Below are 13737 nucleotides of genomic sequence, written 5' to 3'. Positions count from 1 at the left end.
GGGGGGGGTGCATCTCTGTCCAAGGTCCTTAAGTGAGATCTCTGCTCTCTCCATCACCCTGCAGTTTCTTTGGCCACTTGAACAGTAGTAAGAAAGAACAGAGGGAGGGCAGGGAGGGAGAGAGGAAGAAAGAGACAGAGAGAGACAGTATTGGAGAAAAACGACTGTTTTGACATGGTTTTCAAGTAACTGCTGTTACCAAGAAAGAAAACTGTTTTCCTTTGGAAAGTCAAGAGAGCACTTTCTTCCCCTTCATCTCCCCCAACACTGTGTTTGTGAATACAAGGCTGTCAGCCTGTGGTTTTGTTATGTTCAAATTCCCATGCCGAGACTTGGCCCTGCACGGGCCTTGGGTTGAAGAGAATGTCCAGGATCCCAGCTTTAGTGACTAAGGAAGGCTGCTTCTAGTCTCGTCAATAGGGTTTGGACTATGACCAACTACCATACTGCTATCACCTCCTAGAAAGAGTATGAGGGCAAATCAGATTGCTGAGTTCTAATCTTGGTTCTGCATGCACACGCTGTGTTACCAGGGACAAGCATCCTTCCCTCTCTGGCTCTCAGGTATTACAACTTCAAAGTCAGGGAGTCAAGCTAAATGGATTTGAGGTCATCCATCCCTCTGCTGACATTCTGAAATTCCTCATGCCAATTTTTTTCCAGGAGTGAAAGAAATGACCGCATTTCTCACTTAAAATGGCCAAAAAAGCACTTCTCCACTATTAGGCAACTACTGGGCCAAGCAGCAGAAATGGAAGAATGTTAAGTTCCTCAGCATAAGAAATACATCTTTGCCTCCCATAAGGCAAAATGCTGACCATCCAGAGCTTTCTGCGTTCACTATTTTACTCACTTCTCACAGCAACCCTAAGAGGTGAAAACTGTTGTAATCCCCAATTTACAGATAAGAAAACTAAAGCCCAAGAGATGAAGTGACTTGTTCAAGGTCACCTAGAGAAGCTGGCACTCTAAACCCTAGTTGTCTCAATCCGAATTATTTTCACCATACTGGGCTTCTACATGAGGGTCATTTTGAACATACAACCTACCCTGATGAGCCCCACTGACCTCAGGGAGAGAACGACCAGGCTCCCTCAGCCCCTCTGAACTGGCTCTGTCCTGACTTCCTGGGTAACACATTCTCACTAAGGCCTCTGCCAACTAGTTTTTCTTCTTGGATACAGGTTATGCCAAGCTGCAGTCCCAAGCACAGGGACCGAATGAAGGCTGGCTTTTAATTAGGAGGCCTGTGACTGTTTGTTGTGACTTCGATAATAAGCATTGTGAGACCTGGGGAAATCATTAAACAAGCAGAGAGGTAACAAGCCTTGCTTAGGATTCATGCTTGAGGACCTACAGAGGGAGAAGAATGGAGGAGGTCCGTTCTCAGGGAGTGTAGTGCTGCGTCCAGGCCCAGGGCTAAGATAAACAGGACCAGACTCTGGTTGAGGAGGGAAGCACTGGTCTGTTTCCACCCCTCCCACCCAGTGCTCCCTGCAAGAAGGAAAGCTACTCTGTCTTCTGTCCATGTCTGCCCAGCCAGGGAAAGGTTTCTTAGAGCATTAAGTGTCAGAGCTGAAAGGGACCTGAAGACCCCAGGTGAAGGCCACTCACTATCCTCCAAGCATGTGCCAGCTCCAAACATGACAAAGAATTTTCCTTGACTGAGACAAGATCTGTGTCTCTGTATTCTCTCTTTAGACATCCACTGAGCACATATTCACTCAAGTTTAGATTCTGTGTCAGAGACTGGACTAGATTCTGGGGACATCATGGTGAACAGGAAGAGTCTTGTCTTCAGTGGGGGCAGTGACATGGCTCACATTCCCCAAGTCTACTCCTTGCCAGATTTAACACATAGTTTAGTCACTTGTTTCTTTTAAAACACAGTTCTGGTCACTCACCAATTTGTCATCTCAGAGTTACAAATCTGATACATATGTCAGTCCCCTGGGAAAGACAATCATGTCCCACCCACCTCATGCACACCCCAGACCCAAACTCAAACACACGCAATTCAACCATTCAAAAGACAGTTACTGAGGTCCTACCAGGTGCCAAGGGGCCAACTGTAAATTAAAAAAACATGAATTTTGCTTCCCTGGAGTTTTGGGTCTGCTGAGAATGAGAGGCATTCATCAAACAAGCATAGAATAAATATATTCATGCAACTGGTGCCATGTGTGATGGTGGAAATGAACAGGTAGAGTAAGGGAGGCTCATATGCAGGGGTAGGGACCGACCCAGCTAGGAGGCGCTGGAGGTGGGGTGAGGGTGGGGGAGTTTCTAGGAGAAGGTGAGCTTTAGACCAAGGCCTGAAAGATGAGAGGCTGCAGTCACATGATGCTCAGACAGAAGGATGAGCAGAGGGAGGCCCCAAGGTGACCACAGGGATGGTCCATCTGAAGACATGAAAAGAGTCCTTGAGATTGGAGTAAGGTTGTTAAGGGTGGAATATCCCAGGATGGGGTCGGCAAAGGAGCCACAGTCATGTGGGTCCTTGTCTGCCAAGCGAAGCCCTTTGGGATTTTCTCTAAGTGCAATGGGAAGCCACTGAAAGTCAGAAGCAGGAAAGGGTGTGAGCTAATTCACATTTTAGGCCATAGCGGGGAAGAGGCAAGTGCACAAGAAGAGAGAGGCAGGAAGAGGGGGCTACTGCAGGGGGCCACGCCCCCACATATTCACACACCCTCCCCCTTCACCCTTTTCACACTCACAGAGCTTCAAGAGGAAGTGTGCAGAGAGATAGCTGGTCTGTGTGCAGGCCGGAACACGGAGGGCCTAGAAGGAGTTGGGAGACCTTACTTCTTGTTTTAAAATTTATTTTATTGAAATATAGTTGATTTACAATGTTGTGTTAATTTCTGCTGTACAGCAAAGTGATTCTGTTTTATATATACATATATATGTACATATACATATATACACACATATATACACACACACACACACACACACACATATATATACATACACACACACATTCTTTTTCAAATTCTTTTCCATTATGGTTTATCACAGGGTATTGAATATAGTTCCCTGTGCTATACAGTGGGACCTTGTTGTTTATCCATCCTATATATACTAGTTTGCATCTGCTAATCCCAAACTCCCAATCCAACCCTCCCCCACCCCCACCCCCACCCCCTTGGCAACCACAAGTCTGTTTTCTATGTCTGTGAGTCTGTTTCTGTTTCATAGATAAGTTCATTTGTGTCATATTTTAGATTCCACATATAAGTGATGTCATATGGTATTTGTCTTTCTCTTTGTGACTTACTTCGCTTAGTATGATCATCTCTAGGTCCATCCACTGGACCTAGTATTCCACTGTATATATATACCATATCTCCTTTACCCATTCACCTGTTGTTGGACATTTAGGTTGTTTCTATGCCTTGGCTATTGTAAACAGTGCTGCACAGGGGTGCATATAATCTTTATGAATTATAGTTTTGTCTGGATATATGCCCAGAAGTGGGATTGCTGGATCATATGGCAACTCTATTTTTAGTTTTTTGAGGACACTCCACACTGTTCTTCATAGTGGCTGCACCAATTTACCTTCCCACCAACAGTGTAGGAGGGTTCCCTTTTGGGAGACCTTGTTTCTAATCTTTCTGTTTGGTCTCTGGACCTCAGGCCCCTCATTTTGAAGAGTAAGAATAACACATGTATAGGACCTTAGAAAGTCCCTTGAAACAGGATTCTGTGTGTGAGGCTTCTATTCCCTATAGAATTGAACATTGTAAAAGGTAATGAGCTGCCCATCATTAGAGGTATTCAAGCAGAAGCTGAGCAACTACATGGGTGGGAAACCTAAATAGAAAGAATAAAGCTAAACAATTATTTATCTCCTACTGCCAGTTATCAGGACAAATGTTTGTATACCTTCCTTATGCTTTTAACAAAAATGTGAGGTCAGAATTATTAGCCCCTTTTTACAGATGAGAGAACTGAGGCCTATACAAACAAAGTGCCTTGCCTAAGGTCACTCAGCGAGCAATGAGGAAAGCTAACATGTTTCAGATGCTAATTGTTTCCCAGGTGTTATACCATTTAATCTCCCAACAATACTATGAAGACAACAGTACTTCGTCCCTGTTTTATAAATGAGAAAACTGAGGCCAAGAGAAGTTAGATGAGTCACCCAGTCACCCAGTAAGGAAGTAAGGATGTCCACATTCTATCTCCAGAGCCCTGATTTCTGACTCTCAACACCAAATTCTCTCCTAAAACTTCAACTCTCACTTTCAAAGTCAATTCTGGCTGACTCCAGAGTTCATCCTCTATGTCCTGACCATGTAGCACCTCCTTGGCCCCCTGGGGATCTGTGAATTCCCTTCTGTATTATTTTCCTAGGCTGCTGTAACAAAGCACCACAAACTGGGCAGCTTAGAACAACAGAAATTTATTGTCTCACAGTTCTGAGGCCAGAAGTCCAAAATCAAGACGTCAGCAGGACCAGGATCTCTCTGAAGACCTTAAGGAAGGGTCCCTTCCAGGTTCCTCTCCCAGCTTCTGGCAGTTCCTTGGCTTGTGGCAGCATAACTCCAGTCTTCACATGGAGTTCTCCCTATTTGTGTGTCTCCAAAGCTCTCCCTTTTATAAGGACATCAGACATATTGGACTAGGAGTCCACCTACTCCAGTATGACCTCAACTTGACTACTCGCATCTACAACGACCCTATTTCTAAATAATGTCACAGTCTAAGATACTGGGGGTTAAGGCTTCCACATAGGGATTTGGGATGGGGACACACAATTCAACCTGTAACTCCTTCCAAACCCATGTGTCCTTGCCTATGGGGAACAGGTGAGTAATGAGGCTCTGATGGACCCTGGACCGCTACAGACATCATGTTCCCTCCCTCCATTCTACACCACCCGCCAGCCTCACCCCTCTTTCCCAGATGCTCAAGGCTCTGCTTTGGGTCCTGGTGTCATCCTGTATTAGTGACAGCCTGGGGCTTGGCTCCCTCCACAGAGGAGCAGCCAGGAACCAGGGAGGAAACTCTCATCCCTTCCAGGGGAGGCGGGTGAATATTTCACGTGGTGCAAGAGAGTGGAATTCCATACAGCCACCTCCTGCAAATGCAACATGACACCTCATAATGGGGCAATATCAGTACAAATCCGGCCTCGTGGCAGCCCAGAGCCTCCTAGTAATTCCTCACATATTGCACTCATGTTACCGTAAATACAATCGCCAAACTCAGGCTTCCACTGCAGCCAACTGATCAGAAAGGATCATCCCCATTTCTGCAGCTGAGAAGACCGAGGCCCGCAGAAGGTAACTGACCCTTGATCACACAGCAGATGAATCATCCCCAGCTGGACAAGAGCCAAAGAAGCAGAGAAGGCATGAGGAGGGTTGGTCCCCTGATGCCACATCTGGAAAGAGGTGGGAGCCAGACAGAGGGCCTCAATGGGCCAAGGCCTGGGGGATGGGATGAGGGAGGGGTAAGGAACAGATGTGGTTGGACAGAGTAAGAGCTAAGTGCCAGGGTACAAGCAAGAAAGAAATGGAGCCCAAGGAAGTTACTGGAGTTGGGTGGACTTGGGCAAGAGGTGAGTGGGCTGCTAGGGGAGGGAGAAATCCAAAGTCAGGCATCCAGAGGTACGGCCTTGGGTCTTGACAGAGAGAGAGCCCAAGCCAGAGGGAGAGTGTTTTCATGCTTCCTCCTGACTGGCCCACCGGGAGGAGGCCCAGCCAATGCCTGGGAGTGTAAAGAGCATCCAATCCCTAGGATGAAAACTGAGCTTCAGGACTATCTCCTGTTTTGGCAGAAAATCTGCAGGGCTTAAGAAGGAACCAAGACTGGAGCCTAGAGGTGGGAAGTGGGAGGGAGTGCTGGTTATTTTCCTTTCGGCCTCTATCCCAAGCCCATTCTCCTTCCTTCCCTGCTCTGCTCTGAGTCCCAGGAGGCTGACCCATGGGGACCACATTACCTCATCTTCTAACTTGGGGTGAGATAATGAAGCCAATGGTGGGAGGTGGGAGGAAAGCAGCCAGTGCCTGATACCAAACAGCCAATGGAGATCTCACTATAAAGAGGAGAGGGACTTCTTGAGGATGAAGCTATCACAGAGGGAAGAGAGGTTGAAAGATAAATGCCTGCGTGCTTTATTCAGGCACCTGGATTCAGCCATGCCTGAAGGCCTCCTTCAAAAGTTTTCAATTTGATGATTCAACAAATTTCCTTTTTCCCTTAAGTTAGCCCCTGCATCCAAAAGAGTCCTGATGGGCTCAGGTGATCTTGTGGTATTACAAAATGAGCAATTCACTTGTGACTGGACTGTCCAGGGTTTAAATCACAGCTCTGCATGACCTTGAGCAAGACACATCAATCTCTGAGTGTATCCTTTCACACCTGCAATCTCCCAGGCAGAAGAATTAAATAAAATAATACCTATAAAAGTAGCTAGGTTATACTAGATGTGCCAAATAAATGCGTTTACTGCAAACTCTCTCCCCTTTCTGGGTCCCAGGATCCTAATAAGGAAAATGTGGACCCCAGCGCTGATGCATTTGTATGTTTCATAAGACCCCACACACTGTCTTATACTGCCATGCTCTCCCCGCCCCTTGGATTGTTAGTAAAAAGCTACCATTTTGTGTGATTTTTGTGCAAGTGGCATGACATCCCTGGGTATCAGTTTCCTCAAATACATTGCCTACCAAATGTTGTGAAACTGAGGTAACACATGTAAAGCCTTAGAACAGGGTCTGGGACATTAATACGTGCTCAGTAAATGCTGGCTATTTTATTGGTGGAGGTGGTGGTTTTAAGAATAATAAGTATTGTTATTATCTCTGAGCACCTGCTCTGGTTTTGTTTATACACTGTCTCATTTAGACCTTGCCAACACAGCCCTGCGAGGTCGGTGATGATGTCCCAACCGCACAGATGGGATACAGCTCAGAGAAGTTGAGTTACTTACCTGACTGTTGGAGCTGGGATGTGCTTAAGAACTACCTGGCATCACCTTCCTGGAGTGGTGTCCCCACCCACATTCAGCCAGCCACTATCTCTGAACTTAGAAAGGCATCTTTTTGGCACTCAGCAGGTGCAAGCACTCCAGAGAAGTTTCCCAAGTTTGCTTCTCCAGCCATCTCCCTTTGCAAACACACTTTCTGTTCATGTGAATGAAACCCGCTAACTGGTATGGTGTCTGCTCTAATTATAGGCTCCCTAGCCTGTGCCAAGAGGAAGCTGGTTAGTGTACACTTGAGTAGATTTCAAATCGGATTTTGTGAGTCCCCAGCATGAGGGAAGGAGGCCAGGTTCTCCTCCAGAAAAAAATAATGGGAAATGCTGGCACATGTGAGTGTTCCCAGTTCCTCTCCTGCTGGAGCAGGTGATGTCTTCTGCTCCCCAGATTATAGAGCCCTCTTTCCAGTTTCTTTACCTCTATCTCTAGCCTTTTCCAGGAGCTGGAAAGCTGGGGGAAGGAATGGGAGAAGCAATCCAAGGTGCTGAAATGGAGGAGGTATAACAAAGTGGAAACAATACTTTGGAATCAGAGGAAACTATTCAATAAATTCTGAATGCAGCTCTGCCTCATTTCAGCTTTCGCTGCCCTTCTGAGTCTCAAGCTCCTCATCTATCAAACAGGGGTGCCAATACTTTCCCCACGATGATCCAAGGATGTGTGTTGCAGTGTTTATTCAACATTTATCCAGTATTTACAGTGTGGCCTATTTTGTGCTGCATTGTACCAGTTACAGCTATGAATAAGATGCAGCCCTGGGATCTTTAGAACTCCAGGTCAAGCTAGAAGCAAGCCATTTGATGCTTATCGCACATTGTGATGAGAGAAGGACAGGGCTCTACAGGAAGGAGGGGCACGTGATCAAGAACTGTTGCATCCCAGAAGACTTCCAGGAGGAGGCGTGTCTAGGCTGCAACCTCAAGGATGACTCAAATTAAAGGAGGACAGGGCAAAGAGTGCTCTCCTTCACATGGGAAGAGTCTATGTGAGGGCCAAGATAGAATAGAAAACAACACATTTCAGAAACATCATTTAGAATGGCCAAAATCGGGGGTGGGGGTTGGGCAGGAATGGCCAAAATGGCCAAAATAAAGAAATGTTTTTCAAAAATCATGGAATTCAACAGAACCAATCAAAATAACATTGACAAAGAACACTTTTTTTTTTCTCTAGTCTATCTCTGGCACTAATTTGTAAGCTTTTCAAGGGCAAAACTGTTTTAATCGTATTTGTAAGTCCTGTAATGCTTTTCTTACATTTTTTATTTTTTAGTATAATTTTATTTTATTTTTTATTGAAATATATTTGCTGTATAGTACTATATAAGTTACAGATGTACAATATAGTGAGTCACAATTTTTAAAGGTTATACTCCATTTACAATTATTATAAAATATTGGCTATATTTCCCATGTTGTACAGTATATCCCTGTAGATTATTTTATACTGAATAGTTTGTACCTCTTACTCCCCCACGCCTATATTACCCCTCTTCTCCCCACTGGTAACTGCCAGTTTGTTCTCTATGACTCTGCTTCTTTTTTGTTATATTCACTAATTTGTTGTATTTTTAGATTCCACATATATGTGATATCATATAATATTTGTCTTTCTCTGTCTGACTTACTTCATTCAGTATGATAATCTCTAGGTCCATCCATGTTGCTGCAAATGGCAATATTTCATTCTTTTATATGGCTGTAGTCCACTGTATATATACACCACATCCTCTATCCATTCATCTGTTGATGAACCCTTAGGTTGCTTCATACCTCGGCAATTGCAAATAATGCTGCTATGAACATAGGGGTGCATGTACCTTTTCGTATTAGTGGCGTTTTTTTTAGATATATACCCTTTTTTCGGATATATGCTGCATTTCTCCTTAACAAATGTTCTAAAGAGAGGCAGATGGGCCTTGATGAAAACAAAGTAAAAAACATGAAGTTTCTGCAGCATTATTGGCACCACCATTATTCTGGCGAGAGCAACTGCACTTATCATCGGTTTTGGAATTTCAGAAACATCCTCACAGACACACCCAGAATGTCTGACCAAATGTCTGGACCCTCTGTGATCTCATCAAGTTAACACATAAAATTAACCATCAAAGCGTTATAAGAGAGATCAGCCATGGTGGCCGGGTAGAAATATCTTGCGCTCACCTCCTCTCAGGAGCACACCAAAATCACAACTGTGTGCAGAACAACCATCGATGAAAAAGACCAGAACCTACCAGAAAAGATCTTCCACCACTAAAGAAGGAACCACAGCGAGACGGACAGGAGGGGTAGCCTCGTGATATAGCCAAATCCCATACCCCCAGGTGGGCGACCCACACACCGGAGAATAATTACTCCACAGAGGTTCTCCCACAGGGGTGAGACCTCTGAGCCCCACGTCGGGATCCCCAGCCCGGGGTCCTACACAGGGAAGACGAGCCCCCAGAGCATTTGGCTTTGAAGGCGGGCGGGCCTTCATTTCAGGAGTCCCAGGGGGCCGGGGGAAAGAGAGGCTTCACTCCTAAAGGGCTTAAAGGGCCCACACAAAATCTCACGCGCTCCAGGACACGGGGCAGAAGCAGTCATTTGATAGGAGCCTCGGCCAGACCTACCTGCAGGTCTTGGAAGGTCCCCGGGTGAGGCGGGGAGACTGGGGCTCATCCTGGCAGCAGCCATATTTGGGAGCTCCTTCCACTGAGGGAGGCTGATGCCGGCCTCCAGCTCCTTAGCGACAAGACCTGGCCTCACCCGACAGCCTGCTGGGGCCAGTGCTGGGACGCCTCAGGCCAAGCAACTAACTGGGCGGGGACACAGCCCCACCCACCAGCAGTCAGGCTGACCTAACACCCCCTCAGCTCACAGAGGCCTCTGGACGGATCGCAGCCCGCCAGAGGGCCCAGAACTCAGCTCCGCCCACAGCCCCAGAATCCCCTGCGCCAGGCTCCGCCCCGGGGAGCCTCTGGACCAGCCCCACCCACCTGGGGCGGACCTAACATGAAAGAAAACCGCAACCCCCCAGCCTGCGGACCCAGCCGGTTGACAGCAAGCCAGACCCTTCCCTGGGACCAGCTAGGCCCCAACCCTGCCCACTAGCAGGCCAACACAAGCTTCAGGACACCCCAGACTCTGTACCCAACTGTGTCAGGAACTGCCCCCCCTCACCTGTGAGCTGACACCAGCTCTGGGACCCCTGGGCCCTGCAGCCAGACTCCAGGACCCAGCTCTGCCTGCCAGTATCCGGCACTAGCCCCCCAGGACCTGGCTTCACCCACCAGTGGGGGGCAACAGCCTTAGAGTCTTCTGGACCCTGACTCCGCCCACCTGTGAGCCAGTACTAGCCCCGGGGTCCCCTAGGGTTCTGTAGTCAGCCACCTCGAGACCCAGCCTTGCCAACCAGTGGCCGGCAGCCTCCACACAAGGCAGGGCCTGGCAACCAACTGGACCAGGGGCCAATCAAGCCTACAAGACCACCCACATAGCCCACCACAACAGAAGGACCCATGCACCCCTCATAGGGAGAACCGCTAGAGCATATAGCTCGGGTAATGAGAGGGGAGTGTGCTCCTGGGACCCATAGGATGTCCCCAAGGTGGATGGTTTGTCCTATTTAGACCACCTCTCCCTGCCTTCCATTCTTGGCTCTGCAGTACTCGCAATTCACCTGTTCTTCAGTTCTTCAGGGCTTCCATAACCTGCTCACCAGAAAACCACTGAACAGCCGTACCTGAATGTGCCAGACTACATGGTAGGCATTTTGCATTCATAACACCTTGTTTAAGCCTCACAGGAACCCTTCACATGAGAACAAGAGGCCAAGAAAGGGCTCTGTGGACCCTAACAGGATGGGGATGGCTTAATTATAGCTGAATTGAGCATTTATTACAGTCAGACACTGTGATGAGTGCTTTACATACATTATTTCATTTAACCTAAATATTAACTACCTGGTATTATTGTCACCCCCATTTTACAGGTAAAAAACCTGAGGTCCAGAGAGGTGAAATCATATGCCTAATGAGTGTAATAGTGGGAACCCATGGCTACTCTTTCCAATTAAAAACAAAAATCTTTAAGCCAATGAAAGGAATTTATAGGCTCATGTAGCAGAAAAATCTAAGGTAACAGCATCAGGCATGGCTGGATCTAGGCACTCGTGTATCTGTCTTTCTCCATCTCTTGATGTGCTTTCTTTTGTGATAGTTTTACTCCCAGGGGAATTCTCCCTCATGGAGGTAAGATGGCCAAAAGCAGCTCTAGGTGTACCCCAAACCAACTCAGCACCACCATCGAAATGCAAGTATCATTGGACCAACCTGGAGGGTTGTGTGGCCATCTAACCTGCTCTCTGTGGTCAGAAGGATTGGAAGGTACTATTGTCCGAACCAGGATTGCATGCCCACTTCTGAGGCTGGGAGGGGTTTAGGGTGTAGGAAAGGTACATTCTCACAAAGGAAGACCAAGAATCTGTTCTCAAACCCCACAGAGCAGAATGAGGCAGCCGAGCAGCAATAGCCCACCACACGGGGATGTGACCCAGAGCCTCCTCACTCAAAGCCTGCGTGTTAACCAGTTTGCTCCAGCCCCTCTGCTTCGATTGCCTCTTTCTAATTCCCTGGCCCTGGGCTGACCCCTCTTGGAGTTCCGTCCCTCAGCGCTCGGCGCTGAGCACTGGTACTTAACAGTCATGCCAAGCGGGTGATGGATGGCGGCTGCCGTGAAGGCTCTTCAAAGGGGATGGGCAGCTGCTGGCTTGGAAATAAGCCTTCTGTAGGGACGAAACGCAAATGCAAACACACACCGTGGGGCCGCCTCGGCCTTTTGTGGATTCTCCCCTTTGGACCCCCTGCCTCTGTTTCCAATTTGCACCCCAGGCCTGTGGCAAAGTAAAACATCCCAGAGGCTGCTCTGAGAGGCAGAAAATCTTAGCAGAAATGGAATCATGCAACTATCCTGCTAGCCAAATGATTGTCCATCCCTTTCTATTCTCAGAAGGTTAACCCTGGAAGATACCCCAGGTGGTTTTCCATCCCACCTTCCCATCAAGCACATGAGGCCCAGAGAGGGTGAGGTCTTATCCAAAGGTTGCACAGCCAGGGAGTGGTGGCAGAGCTAGGACACATGGACGGAAAGAGAATGATATTAACTGCACATCTACTATGTGCCAAGCCCATGCTGGGGGCTTCAGCCAAGTTTTAGCTGCTCGCTCAAACCACAGGGCAAAGCTTTAGGGACAAACCCTCAACGTGTAAGGCAGCAAAGAGCCCGAGTCCCACACCAAGGCCCAGCTTTGCAGTGCATCCTTGGTCGAATCACTTTTTCTTGTCTGGGACTCAGTTTCTCGATTTAGAAAACAGAATTGATGACCCCAAGGGTGATTCCATCTCAACATTCCAGACTGTGTGATAAAGGCCATCCTGGGGGTAAGGGGGACTCTCTGGGCACCTTTTTAGCCATGAGAGGGAGAGCTATGGCCACAAATTCTTATGTGAGTAGCTGTGACATTGAAGCAGGACAGCCTTGACTAAGAGGATAAGGTCCTAACTAGGAGCCATCCCAATCTCCCTCACCTCCAGGCCTGTGCCCATGCTGTCCCCTCCCTGGCTAACTCCTACTCATGCTTCCGTTCCTGCTAGGACATCTCCCCTCTTTCCTTGCACCACGCCCTAAATTAATTTCGGAGCCTCCCGAATGCATCCTAGGCCCCTCTATTCCCCATCAGATCACTTTTCACTGGGTTGCAATCTGCCATCCACTTGTCTGTCTCCCCCAGTAAATCATAAAATCATCTGACTCTGGTCAAAACTCTATCCCCGACACCCAGGACAGACCTGGCACACAAGAGGTATAGGTGAAGAGTGAACCCCAACTAAATTCGGGGTAATGGGGATCCCAAGAGTCCTGGGAAGATTATGCCCCAGAAGACCCCTCTGAGCAACACTCAGAAGTGATTTTTTTCCTCCCCTATTTACCGGGACTTTTGTCCCCTGTCTGCCTGGATTATCAGCGGTCACAGCAGTAATGACAATCACAGTGATCGTATTTCTGGCTGTGAGACTAGAAAGGGGACTTGTCACCTTACACCTGAGCCACCACAAGCCTCCCAACCCTGGCCGCAGCCGGGGTGATCCTTCCAAAAGGCAGATCAGGTCACATCCCTCCTGGGAGCCCAACCTTCCAAGCATTCTCCATCTCACTAAAAGCCTGAGTCCTTAAAATTCCCTACAAGGCTGTAGCAGGTTGGATTTCAAGCAAAGGCATGAAAAGCCACCCCACACCCCGGCCAGAACAGCCTTTTATCACACGATCCAGAAGGTTCAGATGGAAGAATCTTTGGGGTCATCAATGCCATTTTCTAAAAGGAGAAACTGAGATGGGGTGAAGCATGCACCCGGCGGGATCAACGCCGCTGGAAGGGGAGGGCAGGGAAGCCTGGGCAGAGGGATGAGTCAGGTGGAGAGGCAGGCCCAGGAGAGCCCCGGAGCCAGAAAGGCCCATGGGAGTTAGCCCACGTCAGGCGGAAGTGGCCCGGCCGTCACACCCCTACCGTTGTCAATTACTGGACGGGCAAGGTGGCTCCCTGCAGCTGCGCCATCCCTGGGGCTGACAGCTAAGGGCCGCTGGCCAGTGACAACACCGCGGCCACAAGCCCTTCCCCCCAAGGAGAGTCCTAACAAAGTCCCCACCCAACCTGGCCCCCATGACCTCTCTGGCCTCAGTTCTCCCCCCCCCCCCCCCCCC

The sequence above is a fragment of the Lipotes vexillifer genome, unplaced genomic scaffold (assembly GCF_000442215.2).
Source record: "Lipotes vexillifer unplaced genomic scaffold, Lipotes_vexillifer_v1.1 scaffold691, whole genome shotgun sequence".
Taxonomy (NCBI): Eukaryota; Metazoa; Chordata; class Mammalia; order Artiodactyla; family Lipotidae; genus Lipotes; species Lipotes vexillifer.
Note: the sequence above shows the minus strand (reverse complement) of the source record.